The 24,304-nt window shown below is 41.5% G+C and overlaps 1 long non-coding RNA gene across 1 annotated transcript in view; it reads right to left on the bottom strand.

Moving 5' to 3' along the window:
* LOC110396156 overlaps positions 21,547 to 24,304 on the bottom strand; it is a 154,505-nt gene continuing 151,747 nt past the window's right edge. Inside the window, exon 5 of the long non-coding RNA XR_002436811.1 lies at positions 21,547 to 21,800. This is a non-coding gene — a long non-coding RNA (uncharacterized LOC110396156). The remainder of the gene's footprint in view (positions 21,801 to 24,304) is intronic.

Raw genomic sequence — 24,304 nt, 5'->3', positions numbered from 1 at the left:
TATCATCTGGACTTCTCCCTATAGCTGACTTGGCACAAAGCTGGATTTCTCCACTGGCCTCTGAAGCGCCAGCTACCGCACAGACCTTGTGGCAGGGTACCCAAACCAGCAGACAAAATGTCTAATGCACTGAGGACACAGAGTGGATATAGGCATTGCCTAAAGCACAGAACAGGAACATTTTAAACTGCTTCATTTCTCAGCTTCAGTACAGCTATGTATGTATAATTTATTTAAGATTTGACTCGGCAGGGTGGCTGCATGCAATCAGCATATTGTTTTTGTGAAGGTTCCCCCCTATTGCCCCTTAGACAGATTTTAACTGTCAGTATATTGGCCTTTTGAATTTTTGTTTTCATAATACCATAAGCTATTTGAACATACATTATTATATACTAATCACTGCTTGTCCAATTTTTCTGAGTCTTACAGGCGACAGCAGAGAACAAGAAATGCAATTTAGTTAGAACTTCAAAGTAACGTTTCGTTATCATCCAAACTGGGGCTCTTTTATGCTTCTCTCACTATTTGGTTTTAAAAGTGAAAGGAAACCAGTTGCTTAAATTTGTTCTTTCAGATTTCCGCTCACATCTTCCCTCTCCTAAAAGGAGGGGCTTCACGGCAATAGATGGCTGATCTTGAGATCAGTTACTGATTGATATATATTTACTGTCTTCAGATAGGCGTAGTATTGCTGACATCCATATGAATTAAAGATTGCCTAAATCCTGCCTCTGAGCATATCCAAACTTTAAGATAGATATGAAATTCAAATATAGATCTCTATCTCACATCTCTGTAGTAGGTTGAACAAAAATATCTGGTTCAATCACACCTGAGCTCTAAAAAAAGTGGACCTCTCAGGATTTGATACTTTCCTGAGGACCTGTCTACATAATGAACCAGCCTTGAAAAACGAATGCAGATCAGCTCCACTCCCCAGTCATCCTTATTCCATTTCAGGAGAGCCTTTGTATGGTTTAGCTTTGTTTGAAGTGGATTAAGCCAGACTCCATATGGCACTTTTAGTGGAGAAGAAAAGTGCCCACAACAGAAACCAGTGCAGAATGCTATTGTGCTTTCAACATGTATGGAAGCTTGTTCAATAATGTAATACAGGGTAAACCCGTATAATATGCTTCATTATAACAAGATGCTGGGTGTTTGATGAAAAAAAAATCGAGAAAAAGTTCAGTGGTTTGCAGAAGATCAGATTACTGTGCACATTCCGTAAAAACTAATTCCATATTTCTAAATTTAAATCCCACACTTGAAAAAAACCCCACGCTACAGGTGCAGTGAACATAGAATATTCTTGAAGACAAGCAATATTTGCATGATGGACTTCCAATAATGGCTCTCCAACTACTAGCAGTGGTTCTGGTTCCTCCTTCTCCCTCATTCCCTATACCCTTCCCCCTTCCTTTTAGGCCAAATAAACCAGCCTAAACACAAGACAACTTTTTTTAGAATCCATTTAGTCTCATGAAAAAGAAAATAAACTCCCCCAAACAAAATTATAAAATGCAAATCCACAATGTCTTTGACATTTAACTAAGAAAGTCCGTTGCCAAAAAACCTCGAAGTATTTTAAATTTTCACACAATAGGAAATGTTCATCAGTGTAGAGCAATTGGTTGTGGAGCAGAGGACTATTAGCTGAAAAGGTTAAGGTTTTTCTATATGAAAATGGTAACTCAAACACACACTCTGGGGGACAGTTATACATATGTTTTTGAACTAAAACTCTAACCTGGCATGATTAATTTTGGCCTTAGTTTTGTCAAAATATTGGAGACCATATGGCACAAAGCAAATAATTTTACATTTTTGTTTTAAACCCCTGTGTGTTTTTCTTGTCTATTCCCTTCTCTTCCACCACACACACTGGCAGCCACTACCACTACGCCAAATGCCAAATCAACCCTGCAAGCTGGCTGGCACAAGCACCCTACAATACTGGCACGGGCTTCCTTTTTAGGGGGATTCTCTCTGAAACCCTGTGACACATCCAAGCATCCCTGTTTAGCAGCTGAGGACCCTGTCTACCCCAGTCATATCAGCAACAGGGTGCCTTGACTACCAACGCGCCGCCCATTTCCTTATGTTTAAATCAAACAAAACAACAGCATTTTGTATCAGTACATTGATTCTTCACCTCTCATCAATCCATCAGAGCTTTATAATATCTTTAAATCAACCAGCAATGGAGAAGTATTGCTGTTGTGGAAAGAGAGGATGCGAATCACTGCAAAATGAGCAAAAACACAAAAGAAACATCATCCATGTGAGTGGAGCCAACACATGCACCTAAACTGGCTTCAGGGAACTGAGTTGTCTACAGTGGAGTAAAAGCATACCTCGTTCATCCCTTGTCCATAAATGCTTCACTGAGTTGGAGAGAAAACGGGAACACAGAAGGCTGCACTGACCATCAGGATTCAACCCGGACTGCTGGAGTCTCAAACACTAAAACATGGCCTTTACTGCTCTTCCTGAAATATTTTTTCCTCTGTGTGTCGCTCTAACCCATGGCACAACTCCTTTTTTTTTAATGTATTTTAAGATTTTAGTTAGATATTCATTCAGAGAATAAAGGCAGCAGGCTCCTTCAATGAGCAGACATGTAATACTATTTTTAGACGGAGACCCAGAACAAGGGCTGGAAAAGTTGAGCACGATGAACAGATCTAAAGGTGCACATACCTTCTAGTTAGTGTTCTGTACATGTACATTAAGATCATGGTAAGTGGTGAAACCCGCCTCCCCGGGTGATACACATCCTCTGCAGTTGCAGGAACTGTGCCCAGGATCTTCAACATGGCTCTGATGGTAAGATAACACTCCTTTTTCACTGGTAGCAGAAAACGGTGAATCCCTTGTCTGTGACAGCGTTTGCTTCAAGGGCTTTCAAGAGCACTTCTCAGATTGTGAGCTGCTCTGTGCTGCAGTTGAGGGGCTAGCAGAGCCTTTTGGGGAATGCTGTGCATCACAGTTGTTCAAGAGGTCCTCACGTAAGCCAGTCATCAAGGAATAGAGAATGAGCCTGTGCACAGCTCTTCCTCTGAGACACAAGTGGACCAGCAGTATCCCCTGATGCTGAAGACAGAGCCTGCAAGGTCTGGTGCCACCTGGGGCTCCTAAACTGCTGGAGGTTCATCACTCCCTGCCACAGCATAATGGTTGGTCAACACTGTTCAGTGGCAACAAGCCTACAAAGTTTCCCCTCCAATGGCCTCATAGAGAGGGGGAAAATTTCATAGTCTTGGATCTGCACAATACACCCACCAGATGCTGGACTGTATGCTTCTTCCCACACTACGAAGTTTGTTGGAGCAGCAACTCTACCTAACAAATGTAACTTTAACAACAGTAAAACAACCTAATAGCTTTGCATGCCAGGGGGCTAATGTGGTGGGCCATTTAACGCTGCACTAAATAGCCCTGGTTTGATTCCCATTGCCAAGTGCTGAACTGAGAATTGCAACTGCAGGAGCAGTTCCTAATTCATTAGTTAAAGGGGGTCATTGCTCATAGGGTGGGGAAGAGGGAGGGGAAGCAAAAAGAGGGGGGAAAAACCGTATCAGACAACTCCAAACATTCAAAGTCGACAGAAGGTTGCACTCCTGAGAGATCTCATATTTAGTGGAAAGCCTGACAAAGCTCTGCAGCTGGGAGGCCTGCGGAGGTTTTACTCAACACTAAAAAAGTTGCCATAAGACACTTGTAACCTGTATAATAGGCTTGGTGGGAACGGGGAAGCAGGGAATGAAAAGAAGGTGAAAACATCTCGCTAATAACACTGCGGTTCGTTTCAACTGGCCCTCAAAACTGCATGGCACACAGGCTGCCAGCATAGCAAAGCGGCAGCAAAACAAATAAACTGCCTTCCCAGCCACACTTTCTAAAAACCAAACCCCCAAAAGAGATCTGATTGCATAGGAGATCACTTAAAGACTTAAAGTGATACAAGGAAACAAACAAGCCCAAATTTACAGGGCGCCTCTGCAAAGGGAGAGCTTTATTCTGAATGTTAGAACCCTAAAACAACCGTTTTCTCTAATTTCTGCCATCACTCAGATTGGCCTTGAATTACCTCCTGATAGGCCTCCCATGTGCTTGCAGATGAGAGAGTGTAATGGGGATCTGTTAATTAACTAGAAGCAAAGTTGCACGGTGGGGATCAAACACTGGATGCGTCCTAAAACTCCCACAGAGAAGATGAAATGCAGCGCAAACTTTAAAGACTTCCCGTCATTAGCCAAGACCTTGGCTGCTCCTGGCCCAGACCCCTCCTGTTTCAGAGAACAATGAGGACAATGATGGCAGAAATGAAATAGTGCGGCAAGGAACAAAGGAATTAGCTATTTACCCACAGAGAAAGAAAGGAAAAGAGGGGCGGGGGGAGGGGGAAGGGAACTTGCTTTTTTCTATGGTTTCTGTCTACTTTTAATTAATTTACGGCTGCCGGGGACTTGCACATGGAGCATGCCCAGGAGTATGGTGTTAATACACATAAGATCTCATTTGCTCCCCGGCATCAAGGAGGAGTGTGGCAACAGGGCAAGAGAAGAGGACATGTTTCCTCTTCATAGCCGCTCATGGGCAGAGAGGAGCCAAAGGTTGTGCTGATCTCTGACTTGTACGAACTGACTTCCACTCAGGCTATTATTCTTTGAGAGCTCCAGGTAGCATACAATGCTGTGGGTAATAGGGCTTGCACTGGGTATAGAATCAAAAAGGGATGATGCTAGGGAAGAAAGAGACTGATGAGGTGACAGCAAGCACTAAACCAACAGCTCATCTGAAAGGTGAAGCCTGGGTTTGAAGGCTGGATCCCGTGCTCATGAATGAGGGACAGGATCACCACAGCTTGCTGCACTTTCAAAGCACTCAGTCTGTAAGGCTGGCTTCTTGCTGGGGCAGTTGGGCCAGGCAGAGTGCCACAACCACACCAGTAGCGAGCCAGTCAGTGAGGAGCTATGTCTTGCCATGGGTAAACACTGCCTTAACTCAGTGAGCTGAAAATCCAGCTGTTGCTGAACTGTGCACACTCCTCTGACACGAGGGTATGGCTCCAGACTGGCACTTTACTGAAAAGGCAACTGGATGCAGGACAGAATACTCTGGAGCTCCTAAGCTGTCTTGTATGCTTATGTTCCATATGCATCTAAACACACCTTTGTCAAATGGCTAGTTCCATGGAGCATAAATCCAGGATGCAAAGCAGCACTGCATTTCCATTGCAAGACTTGAGGAGAAGGCACAGAAGAGCCCTACTGAGCTCTACCCAAGACCCCAGATATCCCAGCAGTAGGTGAAGCACAAGAAGCTGGAAGGAACAGAGTAAGTCTCCTTGTGGAGTCTAGCACAAAGCCAGAGGCACTTTGTGGACATTTGCTTGGGCTTTTGTTTCTCTTGGAAAAGGAACAGAAGAAATGGAGGCTCCATTGAAAAATACAACCGTGTAGCTGATCAAATTTATTCTCAGCCTAGACAGAGGCCTTAGGCAGCAACAGTTTCAGCCCACATTTCACACATCACTGCTCCTGATAGGGAATGGGAACAGGAACAGAGGCTAAAGGAGTCCTAAGGCTGGGCATGGGCCCCAGGTAAGGATGAAGCATTTACAGTATTTTCTGGTTGCTCAGAAGAATGACGAGGGAAGCTTTTCAAAGATAAGATCAAATGATACTACTGTATGTATGCACTTTAAAACTAAGAGGCATAAACATTTGGTTTCTAGGCCACCTGTTCAGAAGGATCAGCATGCGTTTCACAGTTCAGCAAGAGAGACAAAGCCTTTCACACTTAAAATTAACAAGAGCAAAACAATGGCTAAAGAGCCCACTGCACATCAGGCACGTTTGGCTACGTGGAAGCACAGAAAACTCCTGTGTCATTCTGTGCAGGGCACTGAGCCCCAAGTGGCTCCTACTCACTGTAAAACAAGGGCAAGGGACAGGGAGGGAAAGTCCTTTGTTACCACGGCCAGTGCCTCAGCAGTGTCCCATGTTAGCTAGCTTCAGAGAATGAAAACGGACATAAACTAGAAGAAGGGTCTGGAGACTTTCCATCCATATTGGATGCATTATTAAGCCAGCTACACTTTCAAATGGGAAAGTAATGTTTTCTCTTCCAGACGCATCTCACCGCAGTGCCAGACAGCTACATTTTCATGTCATGGGCATATCAGTTCCATCGCTAAATTCAACTAAAACACCTAGGAGTGTATTCCTTTGCTCTTTCACTCTTCTCTCCTTCAGCAACTCATTTCTTGTCCCAAGAAGTGCTGCTCACTATTTGGAGGTATCTCTGCCACAACTTGCTTGTGTGATTACACCATTCCCCACCATAAGGTGCAGACACCAACACCCCAGGGGCAGCCAATGTCATTTATGGCTCAGGTCACCACTGCAGGATTCTGATTGCCTTGCGGAATCTGGTGATGCTCAGGGTGGCCACAAAGACTGATCAACAGCAGGAACTAAATAAGTTCCGCAGCAATGGGGTCAGAGCTAAAGCACACTGAGAGCGCAGCCAGAGGTAAACCTGCTTACAATCATCATCTTTTACAGGAAAACAGACATGATCAATTTTGACAGCAAGCACCATCATCCAACACAGTGCGACTTAGAATCAAATCTTGCTCATCTTACTTATCCAGGCAGAACCATTTGGACCTTCTGAAATGGAAGAAATATCTTCAAATTTTATTAAAAAAAAGCAAATAAAGGGAACTCCGTTCATGAGATTTGCTCAAATCTCAGGCAGAACACTGATTTCTTTTTCAAAATGAAAGTTGCTTTAACAGGGTGCTGCCCCAAAAGTAATGCCTCCTATTTATTTCCTATTTATAGAAACTACAACAAGGAACACAATAACACTAGAGCAAATTCTCAGCCATAAAACGCTGTTTTGCAAGATACTCACCACCATTAGCTATGCATTTTCGCCAGCAACGAACAAGAGCCTGCATGCCGTACATGTAAAAATCTGCACCAGCAGAGGTGACCCACTGTTTCACTGCTGCTATGATAGTGTCATCACAAGGAAAACATTGCTCACACAGTTCATCTTTCACTGGCCCAAACAGATGGAATTCAGAAGGCATCAAATGTGAACTACACAGTGGGTGTGGTAGGACACTCTAGTCAAGATTGGCAACATGCTCCAGTTTTTCAACTGATATGGGGCCTGATGTTATCATGTTGCAACAGAAAGGCTGTCTTCTTCTATGACCTGACTCTGGAAGTTCAAACTTTCAGCTTAGACAGTGTTACAATGTAGTGATCAGAGTTGATGATTTGTCCAGGTTGCAGGAAATCCACAAGGATCACTCCTTTCCTATCCTAAAAGACAGCACGCATCACTTTACCCGCTGGGAACTGTGTCTTGAACTTTTTATTCAAGGGAGAATTCACAAGTCTCTACTCCTGGACTGCTGTTTTGACCCCAGCTTATAGTGGTGACATCACATCTCATCACTAGTAATGATGTGATCCAGGAAACTGTCACCTTCAGCCTTGTATTGGTTCAATAGGTCCTGAAAAACTTGTATATGGCGTTCTTCTTTTTCCTGTGTGAGCACTCATGGGACCCAACTGGCACAAACTTTGTGGACCCATGCCACCACCATCTTTCTCAATACACTGAAGCCAATATTTAGCTCTGTACACAGTTCCCTGGTCGCAATCTGTCAATTCACACAGATCAGCTGATCAAGACGCTCTTTACTTTGTGACAGCTGTGCATCACCGTCTGGAACATGGCTTGTCTTCCATGACATTGCTGCCACCACTGAAACACATCACGTGCCACTTCAGTGTGCTCACATCCACTGGTTGTCTCCATAAACACTCAGAAAGAGTCAGTGAATGTCAATGGGTGCCATTTTTCCTAAATGGAGGACTTCAGTGACACACTTTTTGCTCAATATGCACTTCCATGTCAGATACCTGACATGTCAGACTGTCCCTCTGCTGCCATTTGTTGCATGGCAACAAAATCTAGTGGAATATTGGTGGGAAGGTTCAACCTCTACTGCCATACCACCAACATCTGCCTCTGACATTGTTGGAAAGCATCATGAAATAGGAGGCATTACTTACAGAGCAGCCCTTGTACATCAGATTGATTCTTACAAACAAGTCCAAGGTGTAAGGTAACAGAGTCAAGGTTTCAAATTCTTCACTTTTATACACCTCTGACAGCAAAATGACTGTGTTAGAATAAGTGATTTAAAAAAAAAAAATCTTTTATTAATTCATTTGGCTTATATCACCGACAGGAAATCATCCCATCACAAAATCTGCCAAGAGGTTCAGTTATTATTAGTCTCTACAATGCAAGCTAATTGCTTACTATGATTTTCACCGAAACTAGCTGATATTCTGAGGTTCATAAAAAGGATACTGAACATGGTCAGAAATTTGCTGGTCCTGAAGATTTTGAATTACACATTTGACATTAGTGTTGTCCAGTGTAAAATCTGTGCTATTTGTTAGGCGTACATCTTGCAGAGACTTCAACAAGTGTGCAACTCTACACACATCAGTAGTCACACTGAAGCTGAAATAACTATTTATATGTATATAAACTCGCTAAGCCTTTGCTAACTCAGAGCCAAAGACTGCCTAAAATTAAATAAATTTTTAGAAGAAATACACTTAGCTCAAATTTTATGGGGTAAGCATTGGGTCTCTCTTGTTCCCTAAAAGAAATTACTGAAATAAATAGATAGCCAAAGACTGCAGTACTGCAAAATCCCAACTGTTTTGTATTTTGTTTCCTTCTTTGAACTTAATTCAAGCTGAGAATTAGTCCAAAAAAGTACAGTGAATTGACTTCTACTACTCGAGGCTAACTCTCTGCTGCCATCATGATTTCAGGAGACAACAGCAACTAGATTCAGTGCATTTTGAAATGGGCACTTTGCCTGTTTATTGCAAGAGCAGGAGGGAGAACAAGGCTTGATACTAGGTCAAGGGCTGAAGGTAAAGTGAGTCCACACAACGCACAGTCAAAAGAGCAGCCAAGCAGGTTCAAGCAAGAAGAGCAGCTCCAGTTGGCAGGTTGCGGTAGTGTGGTTTTCTTTTAGTTGTTGTTTTGTGGGGGCTTTTATGGTGGTTAGTGCTGTGTTTTTTTTCACACAAGTTTGACAAGTGGAAATAGATTAATTATTTCATTTAATTCTGAGAGTTTGGCTCTTACAAACACTTGCTGATAAGGAGTTCAAAGTGGCTATTTGAGTATATAGTATCTAGTAATAAGAATACAAAGAAGAGCACAATAACATGGCCAGCTTTCCCAGGGAACAGCCCAGCACTCCTATTCTTACAGGCATGCCATGCAGCCTGATCACTTCCTTGAAGAAGCTGAGGAGCCAGCTTTATTCCTCAGAACACAGGGGTGCTCAGCCAGGCTATGCATTGGTTTGAGCACCAACAGAGGCATGCATAGGAGTAACTGGAAGCAATTAGACTTTGTAGGTTTAGCAGATCTCCTTCAATCTGTAACATACTGAATCACTCATATATTATACCGATGCTGATCTCAAATTCAGAATTCCAGCCACAGCAATTCTACCAAACCTAGGGGGCATATTCTGCTAGCTGCTTCAGAAGGAATTCAGACACTCTATCCACTTTCTATCTGGACCATGTAGTTAAAAACAATGGGAGAGCAGATTCTTGGGAAGTTTCACTAAAGGTGAGCAAACAACATTGCCAAATGAGAGGTCCAGATTTGAAGCTGATAAAAAATTTCACTCTTCTTTCTCTCTCCCCAAAACCTTATTTCAAGACAGAGCATTGCCACAAAAAGTTTCTGATTTGATAATTACGCATTTACTTATAAAAATATTTATTTTCTGAATGTTAATTGATAGAACTGCCCGCAAAGTAATACTATGTATTTGCTTCAGCTGCATGTGGGCCTCTCGCCAAACACATTTTTTTCAGAGTTGTCAGTGCCTACCACATTGCACATTCTTAAACTGAGAGGTGAATGTACACGTTAGCATCGTGAGCTAGATGACACACACTATGTGCATTACATGCACAGAGTGAATATAATCAAGCACTGGATAACTTTAGTGACTTGTTTCAGAGCTTAATCTTAGCCTGTGTCTCATTTTTATAGGGCTGCTGAAACTAAAAAAACCCACTTACAAGCACGGGGAGAGACTATTAAAGGCAGAGGTCTCTCATATAAGCACAACATGTGATCGGATAATATTGTCTGGATTAGCAGCTTTATAACCTAGCCAAGCCCCACAGCTACAATTATCTGGTTGCATTAAACTGAAATCACCTACAAAACCTCACAGTGAATGAGCCTTTGGAAGTGTCTAATCTGCTGGTTCACACTTGCAAGTGAAAGCAAAATTCAGCAATGGCAAAGAGATGAACCAACATCACAGTGCAAGATTTTCCAACTAATTGTTCTAGCTCTGCTCCATAAAGGCAAGTCTTCCCATTGCTTTTGGCTCTCGCTCCAAATATCTTCCAAAGATAACATTATAATAAGCAAAAAAATAATGAGATAGAAGTCACGGTAATAACTACTATGAAGCTGTGCCTGTATAATACTTTTCATTTCATTAGTTTTGATGCAGAAAATTAGAGATCTATTTTAAGACAACTGCCATAGGAGTAACCAGAATGTACGCATGCTCCTCTGATTCCCTTTGGCCCCAGAATCTGTTAATAATCTGGAGGTTCTCAAATCAAATACTTCCATTATTTTCTCCTAGTTCTTCATCAGTGTTACATAGATAGGACGGTTACTCCACATTTATTTATCTAGTCCTTGAGGTGTTTGCTCCACTAAGTTCCTGCAGGCTTGCAGCACACTGAACAAAACAAAGGTGGTTTTAAACACTCTAACCTGCTCTCATTTCAGGCACTTGCTTCTGCACATCCACAGTTCCTTCTGATAACACAGACAGACAAGAGGACAAGAAAGGCAAATACCAGCACCTCTTGTACCTCAAGTTTTACCAGGAGTGTTGCTAGATAACTATGAAGTAGACAGAAGTAATTATAGTCAGATTACATATATAAAAAAGAAAACCACAGACAAGAATCTGCTGGAAACTGTGTCCTACGGATTGCCTAGAAGATTATGAGTACTCTGCCCTAGAAATGGCAATCATCCTGGGGCACGTAAAGAGAGTCCTATAGTTTAGGAAAAGGTGTAGATAGCGAACTACCTCTCTAAGCCTTCCACGTGTCTATTAGAAGGCATTTTCATTTCTGTGTATTGTTTAGAAGAACATTTTTGTACAAATGTAAAATCATCGTTAAAGTCACATGAATGGACATCTAATACTCATCCAGTAAGGGAAAGTGGTATGGTTTTACGACATATCAGTGTTCAAGCAGCTCTGCTAAAAAACCAGTAAAATGTAAATACTTAGAAAGAATGACATTTGAAGATCTACTCAGGTACTACTGTGTGGGAATTCACGTTACTATTTTTACTGACGATCTCTGTAAATCTGCAGCTCCTCTAGGCTGGAATATGCAAATAGCAAGAAACTTCTAACTAAATTAATTTTCATGCAAAGTTTAGAGACAATCTGGAAGATGTTCTTTAAAAAACTAACAATGAAATTTGAAAAAAAAAGTGAAACTTAACTAATTGATTTTGGATTTTATCCATGTTGGAAGCTATTTTCTGATATAGTAGTTAGTGGTGGTGGTGAGAAACGTTTTACATGGATATGGCTGGTAAAAGTTACTATACTCAAATTCTTAAATTAAAACCTTTCCTTTCTTTTCTTTTTTTTTTCTTTAAATTAATTTCTTGCCTGAAAAGGATTAAAACAATTTCCTTTAAAGAAGGTTTCACTAGATTGCTACTCTATCTGTATTTCACAATCCAGTTGTGTATTTATGTCATGACTTGCAAAAGCTTTTCAAGGCACTACTAAATGTGCTTGGAACAGATGGGGAAAGGTAGTGTATGCCATTTTGTCAGCACCGACACACACTGATTCTGACGCAAAAAATGACATAGTAGTGTATTGATTTTACATACATTTCCATATGCCTAAATAATTTTAGACTTTATGGTACCAAAGCATTTATTTTTAAACAATACCATTTCAACTTAGTTTTTCTTTCCATCAGTTTGCTACCAATACCCACATTTCATTCAAAATATAGCTGGCTGGGTATGCAGAAAACAAAGAAAACTAGTCAACCTTCCCATTGCCTACTGCACTGACAGAAGAGATAATTCCTAAATAATATCAGATATCCCCTCTACAAACCAGCAAACTATCAAGATGGTTTTCTGGCTACTACTACCCACCTCACGTCCTCCCCAGTCCTTAGTATGCCGAGGCTTCCTTTCACCAGGTCCACGTACCCACAAACTCCATTTCCTGCTCCCCAGATGAGTATTACTTCCTCTCACTAGTCTTTCGCTACCTCAGTGCAGGGTCATTGCCTGCCTGCAGAAGGGGAAGTCTCCGGCAAATACCAGTGCTCATTGCTGCAGGGAAGAGCCACGCTCCTAGTGCTGCAACAAGTCCCATCAGGTAGATTTCTCTGCGTGCTCCCAAATACACCAAAAGCAACAGTATCATCCTCTGCTTCTGCTAGGCACTTATTCAATCTTATTTCTTTTCTACAGTCCACTATTACTCTTTCTCTTCTATTCTCGCTGCATGTCTGACCCGAACTTTAGGAGGAAAATAACACATCTCATCCAGACTAGAAAGAAGCAGTTCAGGTCAGGTCAAGCTTAGCTTGCAGAGATCCCCAGCTAACTGCAGCTCAAATGCAGCCCCAGTCAGAGCTCAGCTGGATAACATCATGGCAACAGCATTATCCTCTGTATAAAGTGGGAAAAAGCCATGTTGTCAGATTGGCTGAACTGTTCTAGCTCTGCTCACCCAAACTGGGTGAGCACCCACCTGGTTCCAGCCCAGCAAAGGGCTCCCCAGGTTATTTAACCAGTTACAAGAAATTGCTAGATACAAAAAAGCTGGCATTTCAGAGCCTTGTAACCTGGGAGCTGAGCTTCCTGTCAAGACAGTAGGAAGAATACTCGTAATAAAAAGCAAAACAACTTATTTTTCTCTCAGTTTTGGAACAGCTGAGTTATTTTGGCTGAAAATTCCTTTTAATTTTTTTTTGTAAATGTCTGAGGCAATCACCCCAAATGGAAAATATCAGCCAAAGCTGAAATCATTTGGCAAAGCTATAAACAGCTCAGAAGAGTTTTAGGATGGAATGTGTTGAGCAACCCTCACTGCAGACACAACTCCCTGCACCTCACTGCCCACTTCCACACGCTGCAACCATAGCCAGGTGCTGTGGGCTCCCTGCCAACATCACAGCTCAGGGCAAGAACAGCCCCCAGACAGCAGGGCATATCTCACCCCAAAGCCCCGTGCCATATGACATCGCAGGAGCTCATGACCTGGGGTAAGTCAAAGAGAGAGAGCTACAGACTTGAAGAAATGAGCAACAACTTCACATCTATGCCAATAAATAAAATCACAGGAAATTAATGAAGGTTATATGCTATCAATATCCCTGCTAGGAGGAAGAGCTTGACAACTCAGAAGGTTATTTCCAGGCCCAGGTTCTTAAAGAGCCATAAATATGTCAAGTCTTTTAAGAATGTCTTCTAACAGAAAGTATCCTAATGTATATGAAATGCTGTAGAGGATAAGCCAATATCCATTTGCTAAAGAGCAGCCCATTGGAGGATAGCCTGTTCTGGTCTCTGGGGTCTCCCCTGGAGCCACCTGATGCTGGATGCTGTTGAAAAGGGGCTGCTGAGCTCGATGGACACTGGCCGCAAGAAATCACAGCAAAGCCCTTGGCACAAACTGTCCAGGAACAGCGGCGGAAACAAGAACACTGTGGCCAGGATTCAGTTTCTTGAATCCTATCTTTATCTGCAATGTGTATATGACTGTTATAGTTTGGGACAAGGAATACGCTTCATTTTTACAGGTAATTGTTAGCCTTGAGCAACTGTAGCTTACAACCACCAGAGGAAAAGATTTGTTTTGGTGAATTAAAATCATGGTGTTATTTCACTAGAAATGCAAGGAAGCACAATGCTAAAGAGATTAATAAGTAAATATGTTATCTTTTTCTCCTTTTAGCTCCGTGACACAAAAGCTCCTTATAAAGACCCTTTACAAATACCAAATGACATTTCACAAGTTTACAGGGTTGAGTTTTGAACAGAGAAGTATTTTGGGGTGCAAGCTACATACTCTGTATTAAGAAAAAAGGAATTAAAAAAAAAATTTGACCATAACCTGAGGCCTTGGCTCCAGCCAAGTGCCTGTTGTTATGAAAGCAAGGTGCTCCACACGATCTAATCATAGCACTAAACCTTGTTACAAGCCCTTTTACAGCTCCAATATCTGGGTTACATGGAAACACGCTGGAGAGCCTCCTTGTACTATGAAATAAATGTCATTCTGACTGGCATCCTCTCTTCCAGCAAGTAATTTCCCTCTGCTGATAAATCGATACAGCAAAAACAAATGAGAGTGCACAATGGGCACATTGAGGATTACATTTTTATTCATTTCAGAGCCCCTGCAGCAGAGTTTTTTAAACACAATAGCAGAAAATGATGCACTTGGGGGGGGGGGGGGGAGGGGAAGGAGAGAGTGCCTTAGAGAGCTAGGAAGGAGAAGGAAAAGAGCAAGAAAGGAAGAAAAAGAGAAGGGGAAGAAGAAAAATAGTCCTAGTATTTAGAATACAAGTCTACGTTTGTAAACCTCTGAAGTTCAGGGTGCTTTTGAGTTCAGCTAGAATTTAGTTTGGCTCATTTTTACGTTCTTACTATCTGTTGCAGTACTTTGCCCTTCCCTCCTCTCTCTTTTCAAATTTTGATCTTAATTATTCAAAGTTTTGTTTCAACTTCTTTCCACACCTTCCATCACAGTAGCTATGTTAATACAGAGAGGACATCACCTGCACTGCCTAGATCTATAACGTGTTGTACTAAAATGGTCATATCAGAAGGCCTAAATTTGTAATTGTTGAGATGTAACTATAGGAAAATGCAACAAAACATTAAGACTGCAGGGTTTCAACTCAGGGAACTGATCCAGCATCCAGTGGGGCCAGGAGACGTACTTCCAGTGAGTTATGGCAGGCTCTGACTCAGCCCGCAGGTAAACGAGGCCCAGTCTGGTCACCTTCAATTAGACACACACAGCTCTGAAACTCAAGGTTGGGATCCTTTTCATCTGCCACAGCAATAGAGCAGAAGTGAGAAGATCTGAACTAGTTTTTCCCTCAGGGCCTGACGGTGAGACTGTGGGTCTACTGAGGTGCAAACCCAGAGGCAGAAGGCCAAGGAGTTGAGAGACTGCTTGGCAACCCCAGACCTAAACAGAAACCAGAGAGTAAATGAGGATGCCAGCGACGTTTGTGAAACTCTTGGGCTTTGAGTGTTTACCCACTGCCCACAAAAGGTGAAAATCAATGGCTTCAAAGACCTTGGGGTGGGGTGCCTCACTTTACAGCACAGAGTGACTAGAATGGGATTCAAGTGAGGGGCAGAAAATCCAGAGCTCACACAGCCCTCGTCCCTGAAGAGACACCATTAGCAAATGCAAGTAAGGTTTTCATTTCATCACTGCACACCACTGGGAACCAGACTGAGGTGACAAAACATTGCACATTTACTGCCACGTGGCTGCTGGTTTGTGGCCACTTCCCATAGCGCCCCGGTCTAGGTCTGAACCAGCAACCTCAAGGTGAGAGGCTGTTGTATCTCATTACCGGTTCCCCATGCTTCATTAAATTTGCATTTATTTGGTTCTCAGTGTTGGTGGTTCTTACAATGACCAGCTAGGAATTACAGAGAAATGTGCTTCTTTTCTCTCTCTCCCCACGTTTTTTATTCTGTTGCTTTTTTTTTTTTTTATTAACCGAAAGGCCATAACACAACAGCAACATAATGCAAAGTGAAATCCTTTTACAACCCTGGGATGGCCAAGATGTGTGCCCAATAAATGTAAGCAGACATGATATCCTTTATAATCACAGCAAGATGAAGATGTGAACTGAATAAATGCTTTAAAAACATCATAGATTCTATTAGATGCAAAAGATTGAAGCGTTAGGCACCTTTTAGCTCAACTTTCATTTAATTTACTGCTTGCCGTACTGTAGTCTAAAGGGAGTGAAAAAATCCTCTCTCTAATTTTTTTTTCCTTTTCATGAGCTGACCAAGGAGATGAAATCTGGGTACTTTAATTACCATTCAGAGCCAAAGGCCTGGCCTTTGATATGGAAATCCCACTTCAACTCCAGCTTGCTGCTGCCTTTCCCTGTCCCCTTCTCCTTCCAATCTCCCAACATGAATTTTAAGCAGTCTTGTCAACACCTGACCGTGAAAGCTAACAGAAGCCCGTGCCGCTAAGTTGGTGCTGTCCGTTATTTTTTTTTATTATTTTTTGTTTTTATTATTTATTTTAAGAGGGATCGACTGAGGGGAGGTGAGAACTCGGCCAAAGCCAAGTGACCAGATCTCAGCGCCTTCTCCCTCCCTGTCAGCATGCGGCAAGGCCCGGCTGCATGCAGCAGCCCACATTAAAGGGTAAAAGAGAGAAGGGAGGGGGTGAACGGATGAAAGCTGTCATGTACAGTTACCCTGTTATTGTCATCTGCCTGCTGCATGACTCCCGGCTTTGCTATAATTATTAATTGCACTTGTCAACTGTCATTAATTCCTCTTTAGCATCCCTGTCTTGGAGTAATTAGACAGAACAGCCTCACTGCACTCATTGTTTTGAGAGGCCCCTGAAAGAGCCCAATGGGCTCTGCAGAAAGACAACCATCATTAATACAATAGAGCACCTCAGCTTTAACCCTTTCAAAGGTGCAGAAATCGAAGCCATCAGCTCTCCTGTCTCCCAGGTTGTCCCTGCTGGAGCCCTGGCTCTCCCAGCGTGGAGGCTCCCAGCGCACAGCCCAGGAGCAGCCCTAGGGTGCTGCCCCGTGGGCACCCCAATGGAGATGCGCAGTGAGGCAGGCACTCAGAAAGATGCAGAACACTGTTCTGACACTGCTGAAACTTGACTGTGAGACCAGAAAGCCCAGACTTGCTGGTACTGCCCTCCTCGCCTACCTAGCCCTACATTCCCAGTGATACTTCCCTTGACTGTATGGTGCAATATCGCTGTCCTGAAGTTTTCCCAAACCCAGTAATCACCACCGTGGTGTCACAGGTATAAGTGACAACCTCAAACTGGTTTATTCTTGGCTTTTTCTTAGCGGCTGCACAAGACAATGCATGGCAGGGAGCAAGCTGTTTAGTAGCTCAAATTTACAACTATAGAAAGAATAAAAGCTTGTGTATGTGGAAAAAATACAGTAAGAAGGCATAATTCTGATTATGGGCAAGGGACAAGCAACCAACTGGGATGATAGTCCATTCGTATCCCCAGTTGCGACAACACTTTACATTGGAAACATCAAGCTGCTGCTGGAAAACAAAACAAAACATCAACAAAATAATAAAACAACAAAACAGCAACAACAAAAACAATAAGAAGAAAAGGAATTCACTCAAATTCCTTTGGTTCTGGTACAAAGTGGTTGGGGATTAAATAAATGGGGAGAACGAGAGTGACCTGTTGCTTGCAGCAGGGAAATATCTCCGTAGTTCTACTTTTAGTTTGCTGCACAGGTTTACCAAACCCTGTTCCTCCACTTCCACTCTCTTTTCTCATCTTTCAATATTCAAATGCTGGAATTCTATGTTCTTAAATTAAAGAGAAACCAGCTAGACAACTGCTAGGTTTCATTTCATTGTTGCGTGGGGAGATGCTGAGGAGGTGCAGGGCCACCATATAGACCTGTCTGCAGGCTTAAGGAGACGAAGCTGCAATCACACTCTTAGTCCCACAGCTGAGAATGGAGGGAGCACAGATTTCTGCTGTGAAAACCCAGGAAAGACTTGTATTCACTCTAGGCAAAACTTGATCACATCAAGCACCATCTTCAGCAGCAGTATTTCTTAATTTATTTTAACTAGAAACTATATTTTCCTTGTTTATAATTGAAATCCAGACTACTGGGGAAAAAGAAAATACACACTAGGAATTTTTTTCTCCTTGTCTGCTAACCTAACTGCAACAAGACAATTTTGTGAAAAGATTTTTTGCCTCTTTTCAATGCTTACCCAACTGAGACCATCAAAGCCACAAAGTAATGAAACAAATATATTCTAAAAGAGAGTTTCAAGTCATAAAATGTTAAAGAATTTTATTCAGAGCTTCACCTTCTTTGGATTTGGCTTAGTAGCTTGTGATTTACTGAAATAACAGAGAGCTTTGTAATAAAGCCATGTGGAATATATTTATAGCACATATAGAACCAGAAAAATCTTTCGTAAGCATATGCATCAGATTTTTGGCACTGTGCACCTTGCATCAGAAATAAGAATTTGGCCACAAATCTGATCAGCAAACACTTCTTTGCCTTTCTCTATTGTGGCTAAAATAAATGAATGCAAAAATTACTAGAGTGAGTTTGTCTAAACAGAGCCCAGTTCAGCTATGTGTTAGGCATCAACACTGATTAAGTCCTTTCTGCATTTTTTTTAATGTTGATTTCAGTGTCTCTCAAAATTGGCACTTTTTTTTTTCCAGTGAAAGCATTTGCTAACTCACCTTTAGATTGCACGCAAGACCAAACTTACCCAAGGCCAGTCTTAATACAGCACAAGTGTATTATTACAAATTCCCAAATGACAGGTGATACCCGCTGCTTATGGAACAAAACCAATTTTATTTTACTCTGCTAATGCCAGATGTTTACTTTCACCTCCTTATGTGACTGTGGTCTTGGGACGTACACAAAACAATCCTGACTGTGGTCAGTGAAGGCACCCTGTGAGAAAGCTGCCTGAAGTCCCTGGTAGTTTCAGGACTTCAGTGAGAACTGCTGAAACACTCTGGGGATCCCGACAGAAGCTATGGCACTAGGTCCAATTATTTCAAAAAGGTAAAAAAAACCCAAAAGGTGGTTAACCGCCATTTCAGCGAGAATTCACGTGCTTTCTTCTGCAAAAGTCTGTCACCGGTATTTTGATGCACGGTTGGGAAGTTTTGCCAATTTAAAGAGCTGCTCACTGAGTTGTACTTCTATCAAAGGGATTCAGCTGCAAATCCACGCTTTCCACTAACTGTTAATGCCTGACCCCTGTGCTGCAGATATTCTCAAGTCACTCTGAGCCCACATTTTCTCCTCCCTCCTTTTTACAGATCACAGTAGCTAAAAAAGCAATTAACAGGAGTAGGGCACACACAGCGAGTGTGAAACCTTAAAACTACACCCATACCATGGGAGATGGTCAATTCTCTGTTCCGGTTTCTCCGAGGAAGAGCGTTCAGGTGATGATTAACCAACAAGCTAAGTGTCCAGCTGCTATCTCAGCCCATTCCGAATGTTTTTTTTCCCAAGGCAAACTAAAGCCCAAGATTAAAACCTCCCTTCCAAACGGATTAAAACCCCAGTTAAATGACCATCTTTGAGGTCATTACAGCAATAAGTAATATCTCCATATACACACATATTCTATATATATATAATAACCCTCAGACAATCCTTCTCCAGAGGATTACTTTACCACTTTTGACTTCAGAGAGATTGAAACTGATGCTCCTAAGCAAGCAGCTTTAACCTAAATCAAAACTCACCTCTCAGCCAATGAGAAATAAGCTTTTTCAAAAACTTATACTTCCTAATAGTTATATGGGCCTTAATCCTCTTGGAAACAGTTTTAGGTCATTATTCCGGGAGTTATTAGGTTGGAAAACAGCTTCTAGGCAAATGATGCTATTCACAAAGCTTTTACACCAGAAATAATGGTTGGATTATTTCTGCCTCAAAAGTAGTCTGGAGGTCTGATTTCTGATTTTCTTTATTTCTGGAGTTCCTGAGAAAAGACAGTGCTACTTGCTGCTAAATAATAATAATAAACAATTTAAACACATAAAAGTAATTTTATAAGGATTGTAATGGCAGCAATGTTAGTGAGTTTGGATTTTAAAACATTATTTTTGACTTCCATTGCTTATGCATGCTTCCAGGAGGACCTGAACACTTTGGCGTTTTCCCAAAATATCAGTTTCAAAGGCCTTTCGCAGATCCTCAACTTCTTTCCTTCATGTCTTCTAAAATGGTATTCCTTTTCCACAGCCACGAGGGTCACACAGCAATAGAGAAAAATTAAAAACATGCTGTTCCTTGCACAACCGTTGAAAGAAGGGTGACTCTGGCCTGGGAATACCTCTGTTTTCAGGACCTCTTCATGTCCCCAGCAGAACTTAGGCTTCGCCTTCAGCTGCCAGCGCTCAGCCAGTAAGCTGAGCACAGAGTCAGCAGGGAGCTGAGCAGATAGAATCAGGTAATCTAAATACTCCCGTATTTTCAAATCCAAAAATTACCCATTTAGTTTTTGAATTTTTCTACCCCTGGGCATAGGGTTGGAAATATGGAATTCATACTTCCCCCCTCCCAAGACCGCTTCCTTTTTCTCTGAAAAAGAATATATCTATCATAATGTTACACATGAACTTTTACTAACGAGAGACACATTTAAAAACATCACTAACGACAGAAGCTGACCTCCTTGCCGTATAGGTTTCTCTTTTTCTGTAAACTGCTTCAACCCTTGCACACCTGAGAGAAAAATCCCCATGAATCTAGATCAGACCAGTTTCACAATCCTGCTACCAGCTGTATTATTGCACAGGTCTAGAACTTGTGCATACACATAACAGACCTAAATACCCCAAGAACTGGAAGCCTGTAGGGTCACAAGCCTTTGCACAAGTCTCACTACATCTCTGCTCCCCAGTTTTTGGGAATGGTGGAGCGCACACAGACATCTTGAGGGCCTAGTCCTGAAATTTTAATATGTCTGACTCTTAAAAATGGCTTTAAATATGTAAAAAGAATGAGTGAAAATAAAAATAAAATGTAAAATGTAAAAATAAAAATACGAAAGAAAGAAGGGGGCGGACCCTTCAGCAGGGTCTGTTGTGATAGAAGGGGAAATGGTTTCAAACTAAAAGAGGGGAGATTTAGAATGGATATAAGGAAGAAGTTTTTAATGATGAGGGTAGTGAAGCACTGGCACAGGTTGCCCAGAGAGGTGGTGGATGCTCTGTCCCTGGAGACATTCAAGGTCAGGCTGGACCAGGTTTTGAGCCCCTGACCGAGCTGTAGGTATCCTCGTTCACTGCAGAGGAGTTGGACTAAATAGCCTTTAAGGGTCCCTTCCATTTCAAACGATTCTCTGATTCTTTGAAATACGGTAACAACCTCTAGATCTGCTGTAAAAGTAAGTATAGGCTTTCCCAAATAGTTGATCACTCCTCCATTTTGTAGGGGAAGTCAGATATAGATCAAAAAAACACCACTAACAAGTCACATTAATTGGTGTTACACTGCAAATTGTTCCCTTTGTGTAAGTCAAATACTGAAATCCCAGTGGTGATTTTTGACTGAAAAATGACCTCGGGATCTAGCCCCCTGCCACTTTTACATACAGCTGCATATACAAGTCAAGTACCCACAGTCTCATTTCCCTCAAAGAAAATAATTGAATTAAAAACTTAACTGTTGGTAAATTGATGTTCATTAATTCTTACCCTCAAGATGGCAATTCTATTCTTTGCAGAACAAAGGAGTCACAGTGTGAGGTAAAACTTCAGCATCACAGAAGAGCACGATTAGGGAGCAGCAGCATCTCTCAGTAAATACTTCACAAAGGAAGTGATATCACACAATCTGGTGGCCAAAAGATTCACTGGTATCACTTTCTGAAGTATATTAAAAATATATTAATTTGCCTAGATGGCAACTTCATCATCATTGCTCAGGAAAAATCCAAAACCTACAAGGAAAGGCCTTTTGAGGTAATCGAAAGTTAAAGAGATGAAACATAATTAAAAAGAAGAAAAGGAAAAAGAATTGTTGCATTTGTTCTTCTTAGTTATATTAGGAATAAAAACAAAACTAATGTAATAAGGTATCCCAGCAGTTCAAATCTTCTAATTTATGTAGAATGGGTTATTACTTAGACAATCTGACCCTGGGCAAAACTTCCTCAGTTGAGAAGATTTACAATCTAATTATGCAGGAAGTTCTGCTGAGACAGTTTGGGTGCAGTGGTCTTCTATTACATTAAGCTTAGCTAAAATTGCTGCTTCTTTGCTTGCTTGGTGTTCCAAGTACTCATATGAAAACAGAAAATCATTTCATTCGCATCCTTTATTTCCCTTTAGCTTTTCTCACCATTACTGCACGCAGAAACACTCATTCTCAACCGCAAACAGCGGCGATGGGCTCACGCTGTTAATGGCAAGCTACGAGTTGCCTTTCAGGCTTTTGCTTTGGCCCCCATTTAGTGAACTGACTTTAAAAAGGACCATCAAAGTGCTTTTCATAATTTTTACAATGATAGTTGCTGGGTTGTTTCTCCCCTCCCTCACCGCAAATGCCCCTCTGCAAAGCCTGAAGCTGAAATCTGTTTCTGTACCCTTTCATCCTGCACATACAAAACTAGTTTATTTTTGTAGGGTGGCTCAGAGATGCTTTGCTCCCATCTCAGACACCTGAATATTTTTAGCAATTTCATTAGATCAAAAAAAGATCTCTCAACACATACAAAACCAGTCAGAGATTTATAAGCCCACAGAGGAGAAGATGGGAAACTTGAGTCTAACAGATAATCCGAAGTGTCTTTTTCCCTAGATATATTACAGCGCACCGATACAGCTGAATACATAGACATGTCCTATTTTAACATAGCTGGAGAAATCGGTGCCTTTTTTTTCTTTATAGTAAGTGTTTTGATTTCAAAAGGTCAATGGATCGCGTCATGGCCTTCAGTCTCGATAATTATCATGTGTAGTAATGCACATTTTTATCTACAGGTGGCAGACCTTTTACAATCATCTTCAATCAAATTTATTATAAATTTTTTGTTGATAACCCCACCCACATTAAAAAGTAAGAATCTGCAGCTTAACATTCTAATTAATGCCATTCGGTTTAGAGGACAGATTTGTCAACAAAGTGGCTCATTCTCAAAGGCTGGTGACCCCTTCTCAGAATGAAAGCCTTAAAAAAAACTGTCATTTGCCCAGTACACGGAGAGCTTACATGATTTAAAATCATTCAGCAACTCAGCAAAGAATTACTTTTTTTCTCTCAAGTAGAAGTTTCACTTCCTTGATTATTAAGCATTGGTTGGTAAATTAGCGATTTCTTCTTTGATAAGATTACTTAGAAGAGGAAGAATACACGAATGTCACAACTGACTTCTGACAGTTAGAAAAGAGAAAAGTGAATCACAAATTTTTTCGGTGTTAAATCACTCATTTTAAAATGCTGTGACTTGGATTGTCGTCTCAGGTACATGCCTATGGCCTCACTACAACACATAAAACCACTGATTTACACCAGAATATTATCAGATAGTCTCATAAACCCACATTTGGAGTTAATTACAAATTTCATCCTGACAAGAACCATGCAACAGCCCTCTGAATGTGGACAAATTACAGTAGAACACATGACTATGATAGCAACCTGATCAGACTAGATGAAGTCTAACCCTAGCATAATCTCACTGCACTCAGAAGCATTTCACACGTTCCACTCTTACCGACAGCAAGATAAGGAACAACAAAGCAAAACCAAAACACACCTTATGGAGGTGCTTGACCATCAACCCGTAATTCTGCAAATATTTACTACTCATGGCAGTCAGATTAAGCACAGACTACTACAGGATTGAGGTGATGCTCTAACTGTGGAATTACCTGGAGCTGAGGCTCCTGTCAGGCCAACAGTAACGTTTAACTGAATTGCCCTCCACTCACTCTCCCTGACTTCAACGTATGTCATTTTACAGAGTGTTTGTAAAAAATCTAGTGCCTATATGTCTATTTAGGCATCAATACTAATTTTATATATATATATACATACATACACGGAAGTTTATAACAATGTAGGGATTCTTTTTTTTTTTAATCTTGCCAGCAAATTTCTAAATGATACTCAAGCCCTTTAACTCTTTCAAAATTACATTTTGGGAGGTTTTGAATACATTGAAATAGAACTACAACGCTGCTTGAACATGTAACAGATAGTACAGATAAACTTTAAGCATCTACACTTGAAATACGCATCCTGGGGAACAGTCTTCTTCATTTGCAGATATGCCCAATCCTCCCCCTCCTCCCAGTCCAAAAGAGTGGGTGAGAAAAATTGCGTACACTAATGTC

The sequence above is a fragment of the Numida meleagris genome, chromosome 1, assembly GCF_002078875.1.
Source record: "Numida meleagris isolate 19003 breed g44 Domestic line chromosome 1, NumMel1.0, whole genome shotgun sequence".
NCBI classification, from domain to species: domain Eukaryota; kingdom Metazoa; phylum Chordata; class Aves; order Galliformes; family Numididae; genus Numida; species Numida meleagris.
Note: the sequence above shows the minus strand (reverse complement) of the source record. Positions and strands in the feature narration are given on the sequence as shown.